Source organism: Nicotiana tabacum, chromosome 2 (genome assembly GCF_000715075.1).
Source record: "Nicotiana tabacum cultivar K326 chromosome 2, ASM71507v2, whole genome shotgun sequence".
NCBI classification, from domain to species: Eukaryota; Viridiplantae; Streptophyta; class Magnoliopsida; order Solanales; family Solanaceae; genus Nicotiana; species Nicotiana tabacum.
The window spans coordinates 107511486-107523783 of NC_134081.1; the positions used below are offsets into that span (position 1 = coordinate 107511486).

Genomic DNA, 12298 nt, shown 5'->3' on the forward strand with positions numbered 1-12298 from the left:
TAGTGTCTCTACGATGAGTGAGGTGTGGGTTTGTGGAAGTTTAAACTTAAATCAGGCAATCGCTGGGAGAGTTTATACTATGTATATAGAAATAGAAGTTTCTGTTTGCAAGATGAAGATGTAAATGTGTGTGTAACAATGAACTGTCCAGGAAATTATAATTTGCCCATGGCAGTTCCTTTGACTAACTACAGCTTTCTCTTGTATTCCGTTCAAATTAGTTTCTTTATTTACTGTTTGATATGCAATTACTGGAGGCTTTTAATTTCGGGAAAATCGCGAGGAAAATGGAGTGATTTTATGGTGTGCCTTACGCATTCTTTTTGTCTCGCACATTTGTAGATCTATATCTTACATATTTGGGTCCACAAAATTTTGGGATCACAAAATTATGACACTAAAATGTGCTGGGTTTTCCGGGATCCAGTAATTGCGATTTTCACTTCATTCTTTTTGTCTCGCACATTTGTGGATTTATATCTTACATATTTGGGTCCACAAAATTCCGGGATCGCAAAGTTGTGACACAAAAAAGAAGCCTCACACAACTAGTGTCAGTTGTGTGAGGCACAAAATAAAAAATTTCATCCAAATCGTATAATATTACATTATATTAAGGGTATTTTTTTAGCCAATTTAACCCATACTACCATGTGCAAATCAAGCTTTTCGAAAAAGAAAAAAAGTGTGAGTAGAGTAAAAGTAATTTTGGAGAAACAAAAAAAAATATTTTCCCCAATATCATTTTGTTTGAAAAGTACTTTTGAGAAAAATACATTTAAAAGCACTTTTAAAAACTTGATCAAATACTAATTTCTGCTCAGAAGTATTTTTTAATTAATTAGCCAAACACAAACTGCTTTCACAAAAATACTTTTAAAAAAAATATTTTTCAAAATAACATCAATAATTCCAAAAAAAAAAAGTATGTGCAATTATTATGACACCCCTAATAGTAATGCAATTAATGCCGTTGTGACATCACCATTTTTTTTTAGAGAAATTTAGGACCGTTTGTCCATAAAAAAAATTTCCTTTTTTTCAATTTTTTTTAACAAAATATGTTTGTCCATTAAATTTTGCAAGCTTTTCAAAATTTTTTGAAAATGAGTTTTTCAAAAATCAAAATTTCAAAATTTTCAAAAGTTTTTTTTTTCCACTCACAAAACTGTAATATTTTTTCAAATGAAATGCATATCCAAACATAATTTCAAATTTCAAATATACCATTTTTCAACTTAACTTCAAATATTACTTTTTTTTTAAAAAAAAATACAATTTTTATGTCTAAACGCCTACTTAGAGACCGTACCACAATTAAATTTTCGATAGACTTTTTTCTTGGGTACAATACGTGGTATTTTAAGTGCCATGATTTATTTTGAACCATTTATCGTTCCGATATTTTGAGTGGCAAAATGACCTTTCTTCCATGATTCATTGACATTTCAATCATTTGTATCTTTTATTCGTTAAAAAAAAAAAAAAAAAACTAGTTATGAGATATGTTACTACTCCATTATGGTCTAGGTCACAAAAGGTGTAGGGGCTGAAATGATTATTTAGAACACTTAAACAAGTTTTTTATATCTATTCCAAAGTTGGAAGGTCTCAGTTGTCAAATTATTACAATTACTACGTACTGCTTCGTTAACTTTTTAAGTGGGAGCTATGACCATCCCAGTTCTTCGGCCTCCAACGAGCTAGAGGTAAATAGAAAACATAAATAGGAGAACAAGGTCAAGTCTTCTTATAATGTCTAAGCCAAGTGATTCAAGAATCCATAGTGATTGTTCTAGGAATTGTGAACTAGTCAAAGTATTCCATGTTTAGTCAGGGCGGTAGAAACTATGATTATTCAGGAGTTTTGAGTTCATGCAATAATATAGATAACATATTATTAATAACTTAAAAGAGAATAAGTAACATGTTAATTAAATTATAGTGAACCATAAAAATTCGATACGATGTAGTGTATATAGCTTAAATTCTTCAAGAGAGAAATGATAAATCCTACACTTCGGATGGCTTCAGTGCTTGCGGGAGAAGGAAAATCTAGAAAGAGAAAAGACAAATGAAACAAGTCTTTACAATAACAATGTCAAGTTTCATCTTTAATTTGTAGTTTGGAACTTAAATGTTAAGTTTGGGATAATATGCTTGAACTAGGAATAAGTAGGCCCCTTGTTGGTCGAGTGACTATAATAAGCATATTCCTGTTTTACCTTAAAGCATATCTTGTCACCTCATGTTTGCATTTCCACCTACATTTTCTTTGAAAAAGTTTTTGGAAAAGGTTAGATAGCATATATTCTTACGGAAATCTTTATGCAAAATACATAAAAGACCATATTAAATTTGTCCAAAAAACAGGTTTGAACAGTTAAATTAAACGGATGTTCTTTTACCCCCTACACATATTTGGAATGAATTATTTCACCACCTGAAACACGAATACCAGTCTCACAATATGAAGTATTTTTCACGCGCGCTAGGTCAGGCACCATGTCAGCGCGTTAGGTCAGGCACCATGTCAGCGCCACGTCAGAAATTTTCTATCTTTTGTAAATTGTAATTTGTACTCTTTTCTTTTTCATTTTTCTTACTTCTATTTTTACAAACAAAAAAAAAATTGCTTAAATAAACTGACAAATAAATAATTTTAATGACATTTTGGGTATTCCAAGCGCAAGTTTTGAAGCAAAGTAAAGAATATTTGTTGTCATTTTCCTAGTTCCGGCGACATCTCCAACTTCTTCTTCTCTACGTTCAAAACTGCTTTTATTTGCGCCTCCAATTCAAAAATTCAAATGAATAAATAGAGGAATAGATCGAAAATTAAGCACGAAATATATAAATCGAACATTTACCACATTGAATTATTGAGTTTTTTGGAGTGGGATTGAGATCGATTTTGAAACCCAGGTAGAGAGACATAACGAGAGAGAGACTTTCGTTTAAAGATTTTTAACTTTGGGTGTTGCTGAATTTTGTTGGGTGCAATTTATGGAGTCTGTATCTGAAATTTGGGGCAATTTGGTGAAGGATTTGAGTGGTTTCGAGTTGGATTAAAGTTTCAATAGTTTACTGCACTATCTATGAAGAAGAAATGGACGAGTGGTGAGGAAGAAGGAGAAAGGATGGGGGGGGGGGGGGGGGCACTTTTTATTTTTATTTTCTATTATGTATGCACTTTTAATTTGTTTTCTTTCTATTTTTTTGCCACATCAGTTGTTAAGGAGGAAAATAATTCACTTCAGATGTGTTTAGGAGATAAAAGAACACCCGTTTAGTTTAAGTGTTCAAACCTGTTTTTTGGACAAGTTTAATAGGATCTTTATGTATTTTATCATTTTTTATTATTTACATTTCTAGATCCTATATATATATATATATATATATATATATATATATATATATATATATATATACATTCTGTGGTCTGAAAATACAGCCCCATACGGGCCATGGACTGAAAATTTGGAGTATGATATATGCACAGTTGCATCAGCAGTGTGACAACACTTTTGATTCTGGGCTGATGATTCGGTCCTGTTCTTAGGTCTATTGTCAGAAGCATAATTTATGCAATTGATGGAAGACTAATCTATTTTGTGTCAGTTTGAGGTAAAAACAGTTCTCCTGCAAGATGAAATTGTAAATATCTTTGGGTGTTTACGGAGATGTTGGCTTTTATTTTTTGGAAAATATTTAGTTAGCGTTTGGACATGAATTTGATTGAAACGTTAAAAAAGAGTTTTTGAAATTGTGTTTGGATATGCATTTTGTCACACCCCTTTTCTATCCTTAAAAAGATATACGGACCGTGGGTTAAAGAGTTTTTTCAATCAAAGTGACAAATTTGAGTAGGGATTATTTTATTTACAGAGTCGGCACTTGAAATTGATTTTTGGGTGTTCCAAGTCACATTTTATTTGAATCCCTAGTCAAAGGAAGGTTTGACTCCATTATTATTGGTCTGCGAAAATAAAGTATGGGTAAGAAATTCTGTTGACCGGGGAGAAGGTGTAAGGCATTCCCCTAGTTCCTGGTTCTAGCACGGTCGCTTTATTGACTACAACTTGACTTGAATTAATTTTGGATAACATGTGTTTTATTGGTTCTCATGTTTTAACTATGTCCGCTTTTATTGCTTGATTGGATTTATAAAAATTATCTTGAAATAAGTCACTCGTACGTGTACTCATTTTGTTTGGTGTGTCAAAAATCATGTCACGCGTACGTGTACACAATTAATAACACTTTATTATTATCAAGATTATTTGCTCAAAATCGCGCGAACGCGTACTTTGATTTATTTTAAAAATCGTAATCATGTCACGCGAACGTATACATAATCACGATGATTTGTTATTAATTGCGCTTAAAGCAAGCTACGATGTTCATGAATTATTTTCCCTAAAACTAGTTTGAGATTATTGTGAAAGCCATGATTTATGAAAATTATTGTGGAAGGGTGTAAGATTTGATTATTATAATTATGTAAGATTTCTTATCCTAAGATAATTTCACATGCAACCTTCAGAGTCTCTTCTGCTGAATCTCTCAAGAATTTTCTCCATATTGACTACTTCTCTCACAACATCTGATGAAATAAAGATTCCCTGGGTTATTTAATATTTGGAGTGAACAATACAATAATATACTATGAGTAGCTAGCATTCCACCTAAGAACTAGCAGGATCACAATGGACTAGGTAGATTTCTACTATATACAATATCATCCCATTATCCGCAAAAAACAAAAAAAAAAGTTTCCGGCTATTTCAGATAGGAAGTTATCCTAATAAAGGCTTTCTTGGAATCTCGATCTTCCAACAAAAATAAAAAATTTCTTCTCAAATCAATTATCCTAATCCACCAAATTATCTTGAATAACACATTCAAACATGCTTTATCAAAAAAAAAAAAAGAATTCAAGCATTCATAAGAACAAGTATCTACTTTCTTAAGCAAATTGAGCCTTTAACAGATCTAGCAGAGCTTGCTAAAGAAAGTATTTGAAATAAATGGAACCAGTTGGCTTACAAAGAAGACGAGAAGATATGCCGATAAGATTGAACACAAATGACATCGTCAGATTGCGCCGGAAACCTCGCCATGAACTCGAAAGGACCTCTCGAACTCTGCTTCAAACTCCGGCTGAAAATATTGGTACTTTACGAGTGGTTTTGGGTTGATTTTTGGAGGAGGAAGGTTTAAGAGCTTGGTGGCTGCTGGTTTTAATGGAGTTCGAAAGTGGCGTCGCCGACGTTAGCTCGCCCAGCCAAATCTGAAAGTTCTCATCGTCATCAATATCTCCGGCGAAGTCGACGCGGCGGGCTTCTCCAATGAAGAGCTTCTGCTATCGCCGTCTTAATGAGAGAGAGAGATTTAGGGAATGAAGGAGCTAAATCTTGGGGGGTCCCTCCATTTTTTTCTGTGTAGATATATAAGCATGTGTGTGTGTGCAGTTGTATTTGGAATATGGATAAGAATTAGGGAAGTTTCTTGGAAGGCCACCTTTGCTAGCTGTCATTGAAGAATTAATTTACGATGTGAGTGTGTGCATCTGTAGCTGAGATGGCTAAAGGACAAAAGAGTGATATGTGTACATTATACCTAAAGGAGTTAGTGATAAAATAAATAATAAAGTCAATCAAAGTGCAGGTTTGTGCACTGTGATCACGTGAAATCCAATGGTAAGGGCACAAACAATATGGAATCTTTCCTTTTTTTTGTTAGTTAAGTGAAAAAGATTATTATTCCTACTAAATTGAAATAGTAAGATAAAATATTAACTAACTACTTCTAGTATAAGAATATACATATTTTTTTTAAAATTTTCTTTCTTTTGCAAAATTAAAAACTACTACTCTAAGAATATAAAATATTTTTGTGGTTTCAATTTTATCAATTAAACCTAATATAAAGTAAAATAAAGACTAAAATATTAAGATTAAACTTAGCAAGTATTTATATACTAAAAAGTGATAAAAAATATAAATATAATAAAAAATTAGGTGCTCACAGCTGCCCCTCTTTGTTTGGAAACATGAAGAGTTTTCAGGCAAAGACAAAGTGAGCCGTGTGACTAATTTTTGACCATATCGTTATTTAAAAGAGGAAGAAAATAAAAGAAAAAGGTACAACCGAGTCCTGGTTTTGGACAACCTACATATCCCGGGTTATAAGGGAATCAGGTCGCGTGTAGTTCAAGAAGAATGATGGAGTGATGAGTTCGAGAGTCGAGCGAGGTTTCGTCGAGGCTCCGATCCGTGGCCCTGTTATTACATCAAATCTAAAGGAACTAAACAAGCCTATCAGCTATAAGTTACAAGATTCCTATCTATAAGTCTTCTGAATCTTGATCTTGAGTCTTGAATGGTTCTTCATGCAGACTTTTGATCTGAACCTTGATGCTTGCTAGCTGCAGGTGCTAGTTCATTCTTCTACAGCTTCTTCTGATCAAAACGGGAAATGTAAAGTTCGTAACTTCAGTCATGTCTTGAGGAATCCATATCCTTTCTATTTGCTTCTGCATTTGGATTCACTTCTTTTACTTTTCTTTTCTTTATTCTAGATTGAGAAATCTTCTTTTAGTCATCTCGAACCATATGCCTCGAGGTAAAAACATGCTCAGACACCAAAACAAACAAACGAACAAAATTTTCTGCCCTAGTTTTTACTAGAAAAATTTCGTGAGTTATTGTAACAAAATTCTAAACTACTTCTTTATTGAAAGCAATAAAAAAACAGGAATGGTATACCCTAAAAAGGTCATAATTTTATTTTTTAATTGTCCCAAAAGAATGTCACAACTAAGGATTGGTGTACCTTATGTTAGGAAAATATGACCAGGGAATGAGATACCCTATATTGGCAATGATATCAGGGAGTGGTGTATCCTGCATTTAAAATCAAATCAACTAGGGAGTGGCGTACCCTATACTGGTAAGGAGATCATGGATTGGTTTACCCTATACTGGTAAGGAAATGTAATCAGGGGATGGCGCCTTGTATTACTGAAAAAGAAATGTAACCAGGGGTTGGCGCCCTGTATTACTGAAAAAGAAATGTAACCAGGGGTTGGTGCCCTGTATTACTGATATGAAATGTAACCAGGGGTTGGCGCCCTGTATTACTGAAAAGAAAATGTAACCAGGGGTTAGTGCCATGTATTAGTGAAATGAAAATGAATCCCCTGGGCAAAAAGGTCCTACCTAGGTTAAAATGCGAAAACGAGCATGGGTGAAGAACTGAAAAAGAAATGTAACCAGGGGTTGACGCCCTGTATTAATGAAAAAGAAATGTAACTAGGGATTGGCGCCCTGTATTACTGGAAAGGAAATGTAACCAGGGGTTGGCGCCATGTATTACTGGAAAGGAAATGTAACCAGGGGTTTGCGCCCTGTATTACTGAAAAGGAAATGTAACAAGGGATTGGCTCCCTGTATTACTAAAAAAGAAATATAACCAGGGGTTGGCGCCCTACATTACTGGAAAGAAAATGTAACTAGGGGTTGGCGCCCTATATTATTGGAAAAAAATGTAACCAGGGGTTGGCGTCCTGTATTAATGAAAAGGAAATGTAACCGGGGGTTGGTACCCTGTGTTATTGAAAAGGAAATGTAACCAGGGGTTGACGTCCTGTATTACTGGAAAAGAAATGTTGAATACCCTTGGAGAAAAGGTTCTACCTGGGTTAAACTAATGAAAAGCAAGCCTGGACAAAGACTACTTCTACCCGGATTAAGCTACAAAAAGCAAACCTGGGCGAAGAGTACTTCTACCCGTAAATATAAGCTGGATCCCCCTAGATGAAAATGTTTTACCTGGGTTAAGCTACGAAAAGCAAGCCTGAGCGAAAAGTACTTCTACCCAGAAATATGAGTTGGATCTCCCTAGCGAAATAGTTTTACCTGAGTTAAGCTACGAAAAACAAGCCTGGGCGAAGAGTACTTCTACCCGGAACTATGACCTGGATCCCACTTTTCTCCATATTGACTACTTCTCTCACAACATCTAATGAAATAAAGATTCCCTGGGTTATTTAATATTTGGAGTGAACAATACAATAATATACTATAAGTAGCTAGTATTTCACCTAAGAACTAGCAGGATCACAATGGACTAGGTAGATTTCTACTATATACAATATCATCCCATTATCCGCAAAAAAAAAAAAAAAAAAGTTTTCGACTATTTCAGATAGGAAGTTATCCTAATAAAAGCTTTCTTGGAATCTCGATCTTCCAACAAAAATAAAAAATTTCTTCTAAAATCAATTTTCCCGATCCACCAAATTATCTTGAATAACACATTCAAACATGCTTTATCAAAAAAAAAAATTCAAGCATTCATAAGAACAGGTATCTACTTTGTTAAGCAAATTGAGCCTTTAACAGATCTAGCAGAGCTTGCTAAAGAAAGTATTTGAAATAAATGGAACCAGTTGGCTTACAAAGAAGACGAGAAGATATGCCGATAAGATTGAACACAAATGACATCGTCAGATTGCGCCGGAAACCTCGCCATGAACTCGAAAGGACCTCTCGAACTCTGCTTCAAACTCCGGCTGAAAATATTGGTACTTTACGGGTGGTTTTGGGTTAGTTTTTGGAGGAGGAAGGTTTAAGAGCTTGGTGGCTGCTGGTTTTAATGGAGTTCGAAAGTGGCGTTGCCGACGTTAGCTCGCCCAGCCAAATCTGAAAGTTCTCATCGTCATCAACATCTCCGGCGAAGTCGACGCGGCGGGCTTCTCCAATGAAGAGCTTCTGCTATCGCCGTCTTAATGAGAGAGAGAGATTTAGGGAATGAAGGAGCTAAATCTTGGGGGGTCCCTCTGTTGTTTTTCTCTGTGTAGATATATAGGCATGTGTGTGTGCTGTTGTATTTGGAATTGGGATAAGAATTAGGGAAGTTTCTTGGAAGGCCACTTTTGCTAGCTGTCATTGAAGAATTAATTTGCGGTGTGAGTGTGTGCATCTGTAGCTGAGATGGCTAAAGGACAAAAGAGTAATATGTGTATATTATACCTAAATGAGTTAGTGATAAAATAAATAATAAAGTCAATCAAAGTGCAGGTGTGTGCACTGTGATCACGTGAAATCCAATAGTAAGAGCAACTCCAACCTTGTCCCCAAAATGAGGATTTCCCCATTTTTGGGGACAAAAATGGGGAAATTTCACTCCAACCCTCCCCCATTTTTATCCCCAAAATGGGGAGTGAATAGTGTCTCCCCAAATTTGGGGACACACTATTCATCTCCCCATTTACTATTCCCTATTAAAATATTATTATTTTTATTATTTAATATTTTAATTTATCTTTTTATATATACTTAATTATGTTTATATAATATATTTACCTAATTAATTTTTCATCTTAACTTTGACGTATAATTTTGAAAAATTAATTATCGTGCATCTATTTTTTTTTATGTAAAATTGATAGTTAATTTTATTATGAGTTATAATTGTATGAAAAAGATATAACCATCACAAAAAATGAAAGTTGCAAATATAAAATATTTGATGTTGCTACATGATATAATGACTACATGTATTATACTGCACAATATGATAATCGAGAATGAGCGTGATCTTAATGCACCAATTCAAGATGATTTGGAAGGTCCACCTCCAATAGTAGAAATGGCAGTAGATGAAAATCAACGATTTAAAGAATGTTTAGCTCGACATAGAAGAATTAAGGACAAAGATGCTCATTTTGCACTCCGTAATGCATTAATAGATCATTCATGGGAGAATACTAGATGTTGAAGTTGAATATTTATGTAGTATTTCGAATGAATTTTATCGTTATGTAATATGTATTAAATTAATCTTGTATCGCAATGATTTTACTTTTATTTGAATTATTAGTTAATCTATAATAATTGCTTAAAAATTATATTATTTAAAATTTTATGGAATTGTTTTAATGGAAATTACAAATTAATGAAAATAAAAGATGGAATTTTTTTAATGGAAATTAAAAAATAAAATTAAAATGAAAGATAATAATATAATATAGAAGAGAGAGAAGTATATAAAAAAGAATATTCTCTTTTGGGAGAAAAATGGGGGAATGGTTGGAGTAAGTTGTCCCCAAAATGAGAAAATCTCCATTTTGGGGACCAAAATGGGGGTAAAGGTTGGAGATGCCCTTAGGCCATCTCCGACCCTCCCCTTTTCCCCATAATAAGGGCAATTTTTTGCCATAATGAAGCCCCAACCCTCCTCCATTTTTGCCCCCAAATGGGGGATGAATAGTGTTCCTCCAAATATGGGGTATATTATTCATCTCCCCCATTACTATTTATGCATATTTTATTATTTAACTCTTTTAATTTATCTCTTGTCACGACCCAAAATCCCGCCATACACGTCGTGATGGCACCTAGTCTCTAATACTAGGTAAGCCGATTTCAATAATATTTTTTTTGAAATAAGCAACCAAAACTATCAGCGGAACGAATAAGAACATACAACTCCCCCCCTCCCAGACTGGGTAGTACTGAGTCACGAACTCTAACTAAATACATGGAATGATCACGAGGACCAAATATACAATACTGTTTGATTAAAATTAACAGTACAATGAAATGAACAGACTCCAAGGGACTGCGACGACCAAACAGCTCTACCTTGAATCCTTGCGATTACACTCTAACTCTGTCCGGGTCCGATACCTCCAATACTTGGCTCTGCACAAAAATATGTAGAAGTGTAGTATGAGTACACCACGGTCAGTACCTAGTAAGTATCAAGACTAACCTCAGTGGAGTAGAGACGAGGTACAATCAAGACACTCACTAGTCTAATAGCCTGTGCAATATAGTATATAAAATAATACTGGAAAATAGCTAGCAATGATAACAATAAAATCAACCAGTGGTATAACAACAATGCAACAAGAACATCATAATTATTGCTCAGACGAATAAGGAACACAAGTATAACCAATTAATTAAGTCCTCCAAATATAAACTCTTTCGCCTATATGTTTTTCAAATAAAAATCTTCAGAATATAATACTTTCTAATAAATATATTTTCAAGTAAAAGTCACCATGTGACACCTCATTTCACAATCATAAAAATTACGGGTCTCAGTCCACTTTCATATTTTTCTACGGCACCTCGTGCCCATATTTCTATCACCATCACACGGAAAACTCACGTGTCAAAATATCAATGTATATAAGATCCGCATGATCAATTTATTTTCACTAAAATAAGGTTAAAATCTTTAAATCAAGTAAGAAATCAACAAAGGGATGAATTTATTTTAGAAATTATTTGGGTAGAGAAAATGACATTTCAATTAAAATGAAGCATCTGATGATTACTAATTTGGATGCAAAATTTATTAAATTAAAAATATAATAGCAATTTATTTTATTCGAAACAACTCAATTCTCTAAAATCAGTAAAAATCATAAACACAAATCTGTAGATTCTTGTACAAAGAGCCAAAACCAACACGATACATCAAGGAATACAAAATAAATAATAAAATCAAATAATACATCACGGAAGAACATAAAAATTTACATATCACGGAAAAATAAAATAATCAAAGGCAAGTGCATCCATAAAAAAATATCAACAAAAGAACACTCCCGAAGTATCGCCTCGTAGTCCCAGAAGTAAATATGCAAGACATAGAGGATCTTCCGAAATACCGTTCCGTAGTCCCAAAGTAAATATGTAGGGCAAGAGGATCTCCCAGAATACCGTTTCGTAGTCCCAAAGTAAATATGCAGGGCAGGAGGATCTCCCAGAATACCGTTCCGTAGTCCCAAAGTAAATATGCCGTTTCGTAGTCCCAAAGTAAATATGCAGGGCAGGGGGATCTCCTGGAATACCGTTCCATAGTCCCAAAGTAAATATGCAGGGCAGGAAAAACTCCCGAAATATCGTTCCGTAGTCCCAAAGTAAATATGATTTCAACAACTATACATCAAGTGCTCACATATCACAAATGGCTCATCAAGTTCTAAAATATTTCAACTTGCCACAGAAATCAATAATACATCATTTTTTCACAATAAGGAGCCCATGGCTCGACCATAATGTGCACAAAATCTTAACAAAATATATTTTACATAAATTCAAGGTGGCAATCACACCAAATCATCATATAAAAATAATTTCAACAAACAAGGTTCTAGGCATGACAAATAGAGGATTTAATAGGTGCCAATAATTTTCGACTTAATACATAAGGGCACCTAAGAATTGTAATCATTGCAATTTGCACATATAAACCAAGTACGTACTCATCACCT

General features: G+C 34.1%; 1 long non-coding RNA gene across 2 annotated transcripts; it reads right to left on the reverse strand.

Annotated features, from left to right (window-relative positions):
- Nucleotides 1-1876: 1876 nt before the first annotated feature.
- LOC142172981 (uncharacterized) lies at nt 1877-9121 on the reverse strand. 2 transcript variants are annotated; one of them, XR_012702321.1, is made up of 2 exons: nt 5050-9121; nt 1877-2264 (listed from the first exon to the last, which is right to left on the reverse strand). It is a non-coding gene; the product is annotated as an uncharacterized LOC142172981 (long non-coding RNA). The 2 variants fall into 2 exon arrangements; XR_012702319.1 differs by having other exon boundaries at nt 1946-2273.
- Nucleotides 9122-12298: the final 3177 nt, after the last annotated feature.